The following is a 12,889-nucleotide window of genomic DNA, read 5'->3' as shown; positions in this document are numbered from 1 at the left end:
TCCTGGGCCTTTCTGTGCGGAGTTTGCATGTTCTCCCTGTGCTTTCATGGGTTCTCTCCGGGTTCTCCGGCTTCCTCCCATCATCCAAAAACATGCACCTCAGGTCAGGTTACCTGGCGCTGCGCTAGTGGCAGCCTGTTGCAGCAGCTCCCCCCTGAGAGCCCCCCTGCTGTAGCGAAGAAATTTCCCCTCGTGGATTAATAAAGTGAATTAAAAAAAATAAAAAAATAGAGACGGTGCCTTCATTGCATTTCTGTTATCAGCCTTAAGAATCGGTTCCCACTGCTGAGAATCAACTAAAATCTAACAAGTTAAAGAATATTGAAACAACACACCCTCACATGTGACAGCTGATAACCATTTACACTGGCAAAACTTTTTCTTTTTCTTATTGATTTTTGCTGTTACTTCAATGATTAATTGGCAGATATGACAAATTGCCGCTGATCATACGGTGCAGTTTTGGTTTAAGGTCGGGAGTAAATTGAATGTTTCATACACTGCATATAAATGGGCTAATATTGAGGTGGATACTGGATACAGAATGTTTGAGTGCGGAGATAGAGCTGCACCTTTAGTATCCCACTGTGCTTCACAGCTTTCTTCTTCTTAGAACCAGACATAGGCTGTCACCAAATCTGTTTTCTGTGAAGATGGGACGGTGAGGAAGATCAGGCAGAAATAGTTTATTCACTCACTTTATGGGATGGGAGTCAGGTTTTGGTAAGAAGTTCCCTGCCTCTGTACCAGTAGACCAGTCTCTACTATACTTTCGTGCTTTGTTTTATTTAGTTTCTTTCCCTTTGTGCCCCTCCCTCTTTATTTCCCCCTTCTTTATCACCTCTTCACCCCTAAACGGCGCACTCCTTTTCACTCTGTCCTCCCTTCTCGCTCAGTGCATAGGGAGTGGTGTTTGGGGCAGTCATGTGACTTTTTGTCTGAACACAATTGCTGGTGTTTGCCATTGGCCGATTTTTCTTTGAAAGAGCGTTGGTTTCCCGGGTGACGGGGAATGGCGGCACCACTTCACTTCTCTCTGCAGCTGCCCCCCCCCCCCCTCCCCATCCCCTCCGAGTTGCTCTGAGCCAGCCTCTCTCTGTCGCCCCTGTCTCTTCCACAGGCTGTGGTGGATCAGGTAGCCTGTGAGCACGACGCACACTGACAGACGGTGACAGGGTTGACTCGCTCTTCCTCCTCTCCCTCCTCTCCCTCTTCTCCTTTTTCATCAGGCAGGCAGTCATCGAGACCATCAGACTGCAGGAGGTGAGTGACCTTGTTTGTTAAGGTTTAAGTGGTTTTTTTTTTCCCCATTAAGTTTACACTTTGAACATACCGGCTGAACTCGTTTTTAATACTGCAAAAATGATGTAAGTAAGCAGCACGTCCGGTTTGGATTATCCACTGATTAAGCAATTGTTATTAATTGTAACAGTAGTTTTTAAAGTAAAATATAAGTTGTTTTGTTTATTGACAGATGCTCTTACCAGTTGTTTTTGTCACCACGGTAACATTGTGACATGTTAAAGAAAATCCTTACTTCCCACCGTGACACTCTGATTAAGCGATTTTAACTGACAATGAATCACTCGGAAATATTTTTCAACACTAGTATGTTTGTGTCCTGCAATTACTACTAACCCACAAAGATCCAATGAAAAGTGTGTACATTTGTTATGGTCAAAGACTGTGTGTGAAGATGGACGTGGCGATGTGTGGGGTCGCCGTCTGGTTCCACTGAAGCTGCTTTGATGCAGTTTATAGACATCTCTATCTTTTCCATTTGGAGCCGGCACCTTCCAAATAAGGAGAGCAGGGTGTTCCCACTCTTATCACGTTACCTCGGACCAAAGTGAACTATATCAAACTTACTGGAAATACTGACCGGTCCATTCATGGGTCCAGTTATATTGTGCTGATAGGTCTGTAGTCAAGTACAAACATTCTGTCAGGGTCTTGTTAGTGGTAACTACTTAACCACAAACTGGAGAAAAATGACAGTTTATTCCCTAAATCAAGGTTTCAGAAGTCTTAGAAAGTGTCAGTCCGGGAGGCGAGGAGATCAGCAGCGGGGCAAACAGTCAATCATGTTTGTCAATCAATGGCCACACGGCAGACGTCAAATCCTTCTCTAAGCCATCAAATTTCATTTGCAGAGCAATCATTTGTAAATGACTACCAGTATACTGATTGAATTGTAATGGCTCGTCCAAAAACATGAGAAAGAAGTTGATGCTTTTTGAATGGGAATCAATTGGAGTTTGAGAGTTTTTGGAGTCAGCATTTGTCAGCCGTCATCAAGGCATTGCCTTTCGCCTGAAGCCATTGATTCTTAGTTATGATATGGAACTGAACTTAGGCAACTATAGAAGGCTTTTTTGATGTCCAACAACATAAACCATGACCAAAATCATGTGGATATAACACAGATTGGAAGTTATTCTTCTGCTGTAATGAGAGCTGTAGCCTTAGTTTTTTTCTTTTTCTTCTTTCTAATCTTCCATGAAAGATTCAACAGCTGTGCATGAGCTCTGCTCCACTCATTATGGCTCAAGACACAATAAGGGTTGTGTTTGGGAACTGGGCCACTTTGAGAGGATTTTTCTGGCACGGTTACCATCCTGAAGTGGTGCCCTTTGAGCTCCCCTTCTTGGGCTCCACCGACCAGGTGGTTACTTCTGCGTTTGGTTACTGTGGTAACACTGAAAACTGGCTCGCTGCCACGCCCTCAGGTGCACTTTATCTGATGAGTTGGAGGATACTCTGACCACACACACACACACACACACACACACACACACACACACACACACACACACACACACTCCCATTCACAAACACACGAGCATCTGTTTGCTGACACTTGACCCTCACATAGATGAGGGACACATTAAAAACAAGTTTGACACGTCTAGATGAGGCTGTTTCCGGCAAGAATAATGCTGTTATACAATAACGGTATATTTTTCTTCACCATGTTTCCTTACCCTCAGGCTACACTCTTGTGTCATTTTAAACACTTAAACGTTTTATGTCAGGCTGTTGACCTTAGACCACCTCAAGCAAGAAAAAAATTCAGGAGGCTCTGTTGTATAAGCTCATTCATCAAGGCTTGTTAAGATATTTCTGCCAGTTTACGCTGAAGGGATGAAGTGGGCCATCAAGCATTTCAAGTCTATTGTTACGGACAGGCAAGCAGATTTGATTTCAGGCTCCACGGTCAGGTCAAACAACTGTTATGAATATGCTGTTTTTTCGGTGTAACACGATTGCTTGTCTGTATTCAGTGTTTAAAGAGTCATAAAGTGAGCAGGAAGCAGAGCTGGAGTGGGTGTCATTGATCCACAGCCTGGTATTGCATTGCTGATGCAACCAGGAGGAAACTGGTGCCGAGGCCGTGTTGTTGCCTCTGACTGGCTGCCATGATGTCACCGCTGCTGACCCGACAATCCTGACATTCCTGCTGATAGGGTTTTACGCAGACGTGGAGGGGGATATGTGAGAGAGATGTGGGAGAGATGTGGGAGAGATCTGGGAGAGATGCACAGACTTGCACACATATGGCCTTTGTCTAAGCGCTGATTAGTAATCTGCCATATCCACACACACACACACACACACACACACACACACACACACACACACACACACACACACACACACACACACACACACACACACACACACACACACACACACACACACACACACACACACACACACACACACGTACGTCATTAATTCAGTCTCACGCACATGCCCACTCCAGCACACTCAAAACACTCTACAACCCGAATAAAGATGGTGATGCCAGTCTCACCGGCCTCGTTAAAATTCAACAGGTCTTTAAGTGTCTGTACTTGAAGATGTGGTGAATCAGTTTTGCATACATCCTGTGCTTCAAAGTAAAATCTCTGCTGTTAAAAATGGTATGATTAGAGAGATCCCACCCCATTATGCACGGGTGTCATCACGTCTTTGTGTGCACACATGCTTGCATTCATTTTCGCCGTTTGAATGTGTGCTTTAAAGTGCATGATTGTAGCTACAAAAAGAGTGTCTTGCTATAACACAGCTACAGCTCTCCTTTGATCCAGTAAAGCCACAGAAGGAGAGAGATGACAGGCCTGGTGCAGTGAAAGCTTTTAAATGCTGTTGTTCCTGCAGGTGTTTGGTTAGTCCTTTCCCCTAGACACTCAGTGGAACAAACCAGTAGTGTAAACAATATTAAGAATAAGTGGACAGAAAATTGAAGGTGACATCTCAGTCTATACCAAGGACAAAGGGAAAAGCATTTAGGCTCCACAAACTGATGTTCCTAGAGAAAGGTGTAGACAGTCAGACTTGGGCGTCTGTGAGTGTGTCCGGAGGCGGGGGGGGGGGGGGCTCTCTCTCACTCTCACTCTGTGTGGGGCTTACAAAGCTTTTGTTCACCTCTGACCCGCACCCACCTGATAGCTCCCCTGTCGCTAACCTGGATTTCCTGTCCATCCAGCTCCCCACTTCACTGGGCTTTTGTTGTTTCTGAGATCATCATTAAAGCAGCAGTTCACCCCCCCCCCCCCACCCCCGCGCGCTGGCCAGTATCTCATCTTGGCCTGATTTCAGCCATGAAATGCACATGTTTCCACGTTTCCTTGCTCTCTCAGTAGGCATGGTGTGCATTGACCAGGATTGTAGTTTGAGGATTGGGTCCCCCCTTTTGTCCCGAGAAATTCTCAGCTTAGCGAGGGAGGGAGGAACATCTTGTTGACTGAACTTTGACTTCCTTTTGTTCCCCAGCTCAGTCGGACTTCTTGCGTGGGAGAGAGACTGGAAGAAATGAAGGTGGCTCCTAGGCCTGTCGTCAACATCCCATCTAACCTGTGTGTTTGAATGAAGGGCCCTCTGACAGTCCCAGCTTTCTCCCCCATACCATCTGGTTGTATCCGATTTCCATTCACTGATAGGAGCAGCACAGTGTGATACTAATGGTACAGCTTTATCTCAAGAGACAGAGAGTGACTTGAAGCAGGTTGAAAACCACCAGCTTTGCTGAAGAGGATGTAGAGACATTTTGAGTATAGGCAGCTACTTCCAACACGACCACCTGAAAGGACAATGCCACGGCTAAGGATCTCTTCCCAAATTTCATTTCACCTCTGAAATTACTTCTGCATACAGCCCCTCAAAAAAAAAAAAAATGCAACATGGGGCCGTGTGAGAGGCAGCTGTGTTTTTGAATGGTAGTAACTTTGTCCAGGGCCAGTCTGGGCTGGTTCTGACTAAAGAGGGAGAAAAGAGACGATGGAGGAAGGGAGCCGGAGTGCAGCCAAAGTCCTGACAACTTGGAAGCTGCTGAAGGCAACTGAGATTCTCTTGTGCTTCTTTAGGGCGGTGTGAAAAAAGTGTTTAGAGACAAACAAATAAAGCTGCAGGGTGTTGTTGTTTTTTTTGAATGTTTGGGTTTGCGTTGTTTTTTTTTCCTTGGGTTTGGTTTGTTTACAAGCGGTGTATATGTTTGTCCAGTTGATGCTCTCTTCCTGGCATTTTCCCTTTCGACTCACGTGTCATCTCTGTCCTCAGATTCACCTCGGCAGGTCGTTATCAATGCGCCCGTTGTTATTCGTAACGAGATAATATGGTGACATGCATTCGCTTTCAAACTCTGATTCATCTTCTGAGGCAGGTTTCTGGGAAGAAAACAAAAGTCTTCGTCCGTGCTTGATGTTGGACGCACTATATTTACATCTCAACAGGGCAATTACCTTCGATGGCAAAAGCCATCCTGCCTGTCATAATGACACACAAGACATAGCTGCACTGCAGGAGCAGTAGCTTCGGCCTGACCATAATGAGACTGCAATGCTATACTTAAGGCATGTTTGGCACAAACAGAGGATTACTACCTTGTGTTGCTTGCCATGAGAATGAAAACCGACGTCAACAAAAGTTCAGGATTTTGTAAGTTGTTTAGGCTTGTACATAATAGAGCTAGTCTGTTCTCATCCTCTTCACCATCCACCTTGTAGTGAAAGGCTGAATAAATAGAGAGAATAAGAATAAGAGAATAAGTGGGGGTTTGGACAGGGAAGACGGGAAGGGGCGGGCCTTAGCAGCAACTTAATGCTGTTCTTCTTGGTGAATAATGGGCAACAAAGACACTGTCATGTATCCCCCTCTCTCTGTTCCAGTCCACAGAACCAATGGAACTGCTGCCAGACCCAACCGGTCTTTTTCTCAGGGCCATCTTCTTGTCTCCCCTGAGCTGAGTTATGGCTAGCTCGCTGCTAGTCAGACAGATTCGTACCCATTTACTTGTTGGGGTATTAACTTGGCAGTAGGTGGTGATTGAAAGCAGTCACTGTAGCTGCGTAGGTTAAGGATTTGAGTGCATTTTCAGTTGTTGTGCAGTGGGGGGAAATGACGAAGAAGATCAAAGTGGGGAAGGTTTCCCTCTGAAAAGCGCAGGATTTAAAGCTTTTTCGGCCTCATCTTTGTTTTCTTTAGCTTCTTTGATGAATGCAGAGGGAGGGCTGGAGAAGGGAAGGGGTGGCAGGAATGTTTGAGTAACACAGAAAAGAGGGATGATATGTGGCGTTTGACAGGGGAGGGTGGGATGAGGGGGCGCACAGCTGCGGGAGGTGCCCTGTGGAATGCCTGGAAGGTGTCAACGAAGTCTGGGAGGCCTTAGACTGCTAATCATCCGCATCACACTGCAATATCCTCACCCTTAAATTAACTTGATGTGGGTCTGGGGACGGACAAACACATGATCCACCGAAAGGTTATGGTCTGTCAGGACCCATAAATGTACTTATTTCTCGGCGGCTTTTAAAATGTCACTCCTCCTTGGCACCTCTGACTTTTTTTCACTCTGGCCTTTGGTACCTATAAGCACAGCCTCAGGAGGCTCTTCCCCCACTTTTATTCGAGAGTGTGGTTTCAGTGATTTGTCAGACAACACAGCTCTTGGACGTGCCAAAAGCTTTGCTACATAGACAGAATAGCGAAACAGTCCGCGTAGATGTGAAGTGACTCTCGGTGGGCCTCTGTGACTCAGCCTGGCTAAAAGCTACAGCATTCTTCACAGTGGTCTTTTGTTTGCATGATTTAATTCATCAAATTAATGCAATTAATCCCAGACATCTATTTTTGGAACATCTGCTTTATACAATGTGCACAAAAGTTATTAGGCACTGACTGCATGTCCTCATTAGTTTGTTCAGAATACAATCTGATGTCAAATAGAGCCAAAGTAAACGCAAGTATTACACAGGTATTGTTGACAGCCTGCTGCTGCTGAATCATTGCATTGGTGTTCCATAACTGCAATGGTTTTGTGTAAAGGGGGAAGTAAAATATTGTTTTTGACATTGTGTGAAACTGCAATTGAAATTAGATTCTGAAAATAGCATTATGTTTTCTTTTTGCTGTTCTCTGGATATAGTTTTCTTTAAAAGTAAATTTGTTCTTGGACTTTTTTGACACAGAATTCTCACACATATTGTGACAAGTATTTGTTTCATTATTTATCATCTCATGTCCCTTGGCTCACACAAGAAAAATGAGTAAATAAATGAAAGTAACAGTTTGATGTTCAAAAATTCGGAGGATTTCAGTGTCCATGGTTGCAGAACTAATCACAAATTAGCCAGAAACGGGTGAAAAATTTAGGTTAAAGTCAGAGTCTTATCACATGTATATGCTCACTGTTTTTGGTGTATACACGTTATAGATAAAGATAGATAAATGATTGCAGGATATGAATGTTTGAGGTTGGTTAAAAACAGTGATATCATAGTTTATCCACCAGAGCACAAGGAAGTTGTTTGCTCAGTATTTATCTCGGTCCCTGTTCTTTACAAACAAATTTAAGGAAGCCTTAACTCTTCCTCATGTTATGTGCTTATTTAAAAAAGAAGAGAATATTATACACTGATATGTTGTTTTCAGAATTGCAGATATTGATGTCAGTGTTGCCTTTAAAAATCCAGTGTTCTGTACAATGACAGGATGCAATGTTACAATAACAGCTAATAGCAGCAGGCTTTTAAAGCACGCTACTGATATGATTTGTTATTCATCATTCACAGGTTAGTATAGTCTTCGGGCTAAAATATGAGCGGTTTCTTATTATGTGCTATGTCTGAGCCTAAATTTCCCCTTTTTTTTTTTTTTTCCTTTTTCTTTTCTCTCCCTCAAGATGTCTGCTTGTTGCCATGTCCAGTCGAACCAATCTTCAGTTTCAGGTTTAGGGGCGGGGGTGTGGTAAGGGAGAAAAGAAAGGGCTAACAATGGTTTCAATTTAAGTTAGAGGGAGATGTGGGGATAAAGACAGGAGTTGTTGATAGAGAGCGGGGTTGTGGCTCATGCTGTGGGGCTCCTCCACATTCTGCCCGACCCATTGGTCACGCATGTCTTGGCCCTGTGTTTGTGTGTGTTGTGTGGGAGGGGGGCTGTGGAGATAGGACCACTGTTCAGGAGGATCATGGCATTCTTTTATAAATGAATGTTGAACAGTTTCTATCCTTTTTCTTATAATTCATTAGGCTTTTGTTTTGCAGATGTGTTGCCGTCTGCGCCAGAGCGGACAGATTGAAATGGCTTCCTTCACCCATTTTCCCACAGGGCGTTGTCCTACTGAGACACAAGCACATACACTCTCCAGTTGCACCTGGTCTGCCGGACTATGACCTCATTTCAGGAAAAGGAAGAGGAAAATCACCTGACAGGCTCATTTGTGTAATCAGCTGTTCGTGTACCTGGAGGCCAGAAGGGTGGATGTCTGTTGCCTCAGGATATTGATCGTACAAACAGCAACACAGATATGCAAATTCCTTTCCATGCAAAGAGTTTTGAGTTTACAGGGCTTTTATCTTTCGAGTTTTCTTACAAACAGTCCTTTGTGTCATTGGTAAATATAGAATACACATAGAATAACAGAGGAAAAAAAATTGATACGGGGGGAGAGAACGGCGAAGCAGAAAATATGCTTTCTGCTACCTGAAAAAAAAAAAGAAAAAAAAAAAAAGGGGGGGGGGGGTATCTGATCTGTCAGCACCGCACGAAAGGGTGGGGAGAAGGAGAGCGAGAGAGAGGAGTGATTGGGAGGGTGTGTTTCTGTGTGGGTGAGAGACGAGGAGGAGGAGGAGGAGGAGGGGTGTAGACAGACAGACAGACAGGGAGAGAGAGAGAGAACTCCACAGTCTCTCAGATCTTGGCTGTGGTGAGAACACCCAGTAGAAGTGCATTCCTGAGGCGGCCGGCGACAAAAAGGCAGCAGGACAGAGCGGCGGACAAGTCGACACATCCTTTAAATCTCCCTGTGACCGCACGTCTGACTGCCTCTGACCTCCGCTCTTGTACACGCTCGCTCGCTCGCTGCCGCCGCGCACACCGGCCGCTCAACCCGGCTCAGCTGCCCTGTCAGAAGTGAAGGATTTCCCCGAGTGCGGCAGAGGAAAGGAAAGGAGAGAATACAAACAGACAAGAGGAAATTCAAATCATTAAAGGAGAAAGGAAAGGATCCTCTCTCCGTCTCGGTGAGTGTAAGGACTTCTTGAGAGAGGTTGTTTCAAATGTGCCATTGCCTTGTTTGAATATCAGTGTCAGGAAGTTTTCCCTGAAGTCGGCCGAGCTCTGTCTGTGGCTTCGCCGTTTGTTCCAGCATGCGTGTAAAGAGAGCCACTGTTATTAGTAAGTGCGAGTTTTTTGTGGGAATATTTTTTTTTTATTTTTTATTTTTTATTTTTTTAGAGGGTGCAGAGAAACAGAGAGACTTTTGTGTTACTGTAGATCTTTGTGGAGTTCAACCGTGTCTTTACATGTACCTGTTGATGTTAGACACCCGCCACCCAAAATGTTCACGGGACAAAAGGATTCAAACCTGTTTGAGTGAAACTTCCCTCTTTGTGCACTTGTGTGTTTTTTTTTTTTTGTCCCACTTTTTTGTGTTTGGAGTTTTCCCCTGAGTCAATGAGCCAGCCTCCATGTGCATTTCTTTTTGTGTGTGTGTGTGTGTGTGTGTGTGTGTGTGTGTCAGACATTGACTGTGAGAACTGAGAGAGAAGTCGAGGCAGTCTCTTATACACAGGTCTCCCGTCACACCGGCTGCTCGTTTTACCTCCGTAGGATTAAAGATTCATTTATGGAGGACATGGGCAGAGTTCAGCTCACTTTAACCGTTAACGTGCTACACATCTCAAAATGCCAACACAGCTCAAGCTGAATGCACCAAAGCACGCTAAGCCAGCCTATTTAAACACTGACTCATCATCATGCATGGCTAGCATCTTATTTAAAAATTCTCACCATGGTTGGTGTCAAGACAGTGGAGCTCATTAGCAGGCTGTATTTGTTATCCAATCAGGCTCATCGATTGGAAACCCCCCCACTGTGAGAGTTTCACAGTCATGCTGTTTGTATAATTGTGTATCTCAGTTTGTGTGTTTCACACAGTTAACTTGTTTCCGGAGAGATAATGTCAGAATAACAGATGGTTGTAGGAGAAGGAACCAAGTGGACCATTTTGACTCGAGCATATATTATTGCTTTAATAGCTCCAATTAATTCATATGATCATTGTTTGCTCTTGTTTACCAGTGTAATAGTTTCACTTGTTGCTGTTTCAGTCATGTGTATGTGCAGTGGGTAACTTTCAATAGAATGTATCAGTCCCAGCTGACCTTTGCTAATGTAATAATATTATGTGCTGATAGGACTGGACACTGATGTCCATTTTATGGCACTGACTGAATTGTTTCAGTATGATCTACTATAGTAATTGTCATTTGGCACCAAATTTCAATATCTACCATGACTTTTGCAACATTTATGCCGGAGTAAATCTTATCAGAGTCCCTGAGCCCCAGCATTTACCATTTATAGAGTACGTATCCTCTTCCTGGGCAGCCTGGCTCTATATACGTTAAATCCCTATATTTCAACTTGGGTAATTTTTACATTAGGAAGCCCTATTTCACTTTTATTCAACCAAGTTTTAGTCTCATACCTGTCTATGTGAGGCATCTCGGGGAGCAGCTGGCAAGTTATCATCTATTAAAGCATGAGAGGCATTTAGGGAACATCCATTAATTGGAAAGTGTCCTACAGCTTCCATGTTTAGAGAACATTGGTAAATTGTAGCATGTGAGGCATTCAGGGGCCATCTGTTAATTTCTGCTCCAGAAAACAACCTGGGTCACACACTCCCCTTCTAAACTGCATGAAATTTAAGATTTGGGCTGCAATGTGTGAGGTTATTAATGCCACTGTCCTTAATTATACCGACTCTGCATTCCAAAAACTGTTACAGCTGCTAATTACAGTATGTTTATTATTATTTTTATTTATTTTTATTTTATTTTATTTTTTAAATTTATTTCACTTTATTAATCCCCGAGGGGAAATTTCTTCGCTACAGCAGGGGGGCTCTCAGGGGGGAGCTGCTGCAACAGGCTGCCGCTAGCGCGGCGCCAGGTAACCTGACCTGAGGTATCAGCAAAATGTAGGAAGTCGGGGTGGGTGATGTGGCCTGAAACACTGCTAATGGTATGACATCATTACGCCAATAATATATACTTCGTGGTAAAAAGGAATTTTATTTATCATATTAAGAATGAAGGCAGTTGGCCATGTTTGCTTGAATTCTTTGTTTGGACAGAGCAGAGCCATGATGATGTAATATACTACAAATATACTGTCCATTCTGTTTTAAGTACTACGTATTTTACATCTTAAGTGAAAACCAGTGCTTGACTGCATTATAAATCTTTCAACTTTCTTCTTTGTCTTGTTTCGTTACCACTTTTCTCAGTTTTTCCCTTTGTGTCTCCCTCACTGCTGAGATATTTCTTATTTTCTACCACATGAATGAGCCTGTTTAGCAGGGAGAGAGCTGAGTGTCCTCAGAGATTGGTTGTGCCTTGTTCTCTGCAATGTTATTTTTACTGCTCTTTTGCTGCTCGAATACACAGATGGACTCCTCTCCTCTTCGAGAATAGTCTGTCTGTGTCTCTGTCAGTGTGTCTGTCTGTCACTCAGCTCGCACGGCAAGGAGAGCAAGTCTGCCCATGCACAGCACGATATCTCTTGGGACTCTTGATGGAAACTTTCTAAGTCATTCTTCATGCTGCGAAGTGACTTAATTTCTCGCCGTTCTTATCAGCAGAGCTTCCCTACTCCTGCAGATGCACTCAGGCCCGGAGGTAATTGGAAACGCTATGACAGCATGTTGTTGAAATAATATGTTTGCATGTTTGGGGTCGTGATTATTTTTGGGGAGGTGGTTTGAACCACTTTCTGTCTCCCTCTCGTTCAAGGTAGTCTTTCTTTCTCATGTGTTGCTCTGTCCACCTCTCCTGCTCTCTTGTACTTTCCGTGCGTCCTTCCCCAGCCTGTGCAATGTGACGGAAGGTAGTGCTGCGCTCTGCTCATGTCGGATCCATTAGGGATGAAAGCACACTGCAGTGATAAAAGATTGATCCAGTCCTCCTTGCTTCACATTCACATCCCTCACACCCTCCTCCCTCATCCTCCCTCACACCCCTGTTCCCAATCCAAAGTCAGCCCAGTTTTCAATTTATCAAATCATCTGAATAAATCATCCTTACCAAGTTTACTGTGGCAAACTTTTTCCCACCGGATTTCATAAAGGAGAACATTCTGTTGTTCTTGTGTACGATCCTGTACTCAGTCTCTTGTACAACGTTACAGGTTCTCAGCGATACAAAGAAAATGTTTTCCTTCTTATGAAATTTTCTCGACAGTATATTTTTACGGTTCCTGTAGAGTATCTCCTTCAGTGTTCTGTTTGTACTAGGAAGTGTAATGTGTACTTGACTGGCAGAACTAGTAAGAGACTGGCATCTAGCCCAGCATACACAAGCCTTTCCTCCACCTGTTTTATCCG

At 44.0% G+C, this 12,889-nt stretch overlaps 1 protein-coding gene across 4 annotated transcripts in view; it reads left to right on the top strand.

Moving 5' to 3' along the window:
- The window catches only part of rassf7a (Ras association domain family member 7a), a 35,939-nt gene that overhangs the window by 4,296 nt on the left and 18,754 nt on the right, over nt 1-12,889 (top strand). Inside the window, exon 2 of one of the 4 annotated variants that reach the window (XM_069163025.1) lies at nt 1,121-1,263. The exons of 1 other annotated variant lie outside the window; for it this stretch is intronic. The gene's annotated coding sequence lies outside the window, so the exon portion shown is untranslated. Of the gene's footprint in view, nt 1-1,120; nt 1,264-9,105; nt 9,522-11,983; nt 12,186-12,889 lie in introns of those variants that run through there. 2 more of the 4 variants (XM_069163024.1, XM_069163026.1) reach the window with 2 other exon arrangements.

The sequence above is a fragment of the Embiotoca jacksoni genome, unplaced genomic scaffold (genome assembly GCF_022577435.1).
Source record: "Embiotoca jacksoni isolate LCO1_2020_lvr unplaced genomic scaffold, fEmbJac1.0.p SCAF_3, whole genome shotgun sequence".
Lineage (NCBI taxonomy): Eukaryota > Metazoa > Chordata > Actinopteri > Embiotocidae > Embiotoca > Embiotoca jacksoni.
The sequence above is the reverse complement of the archived record's forward strand: the minus strand, read 5'-3'. Positions and strand labels throughout refer to the sequence as shown.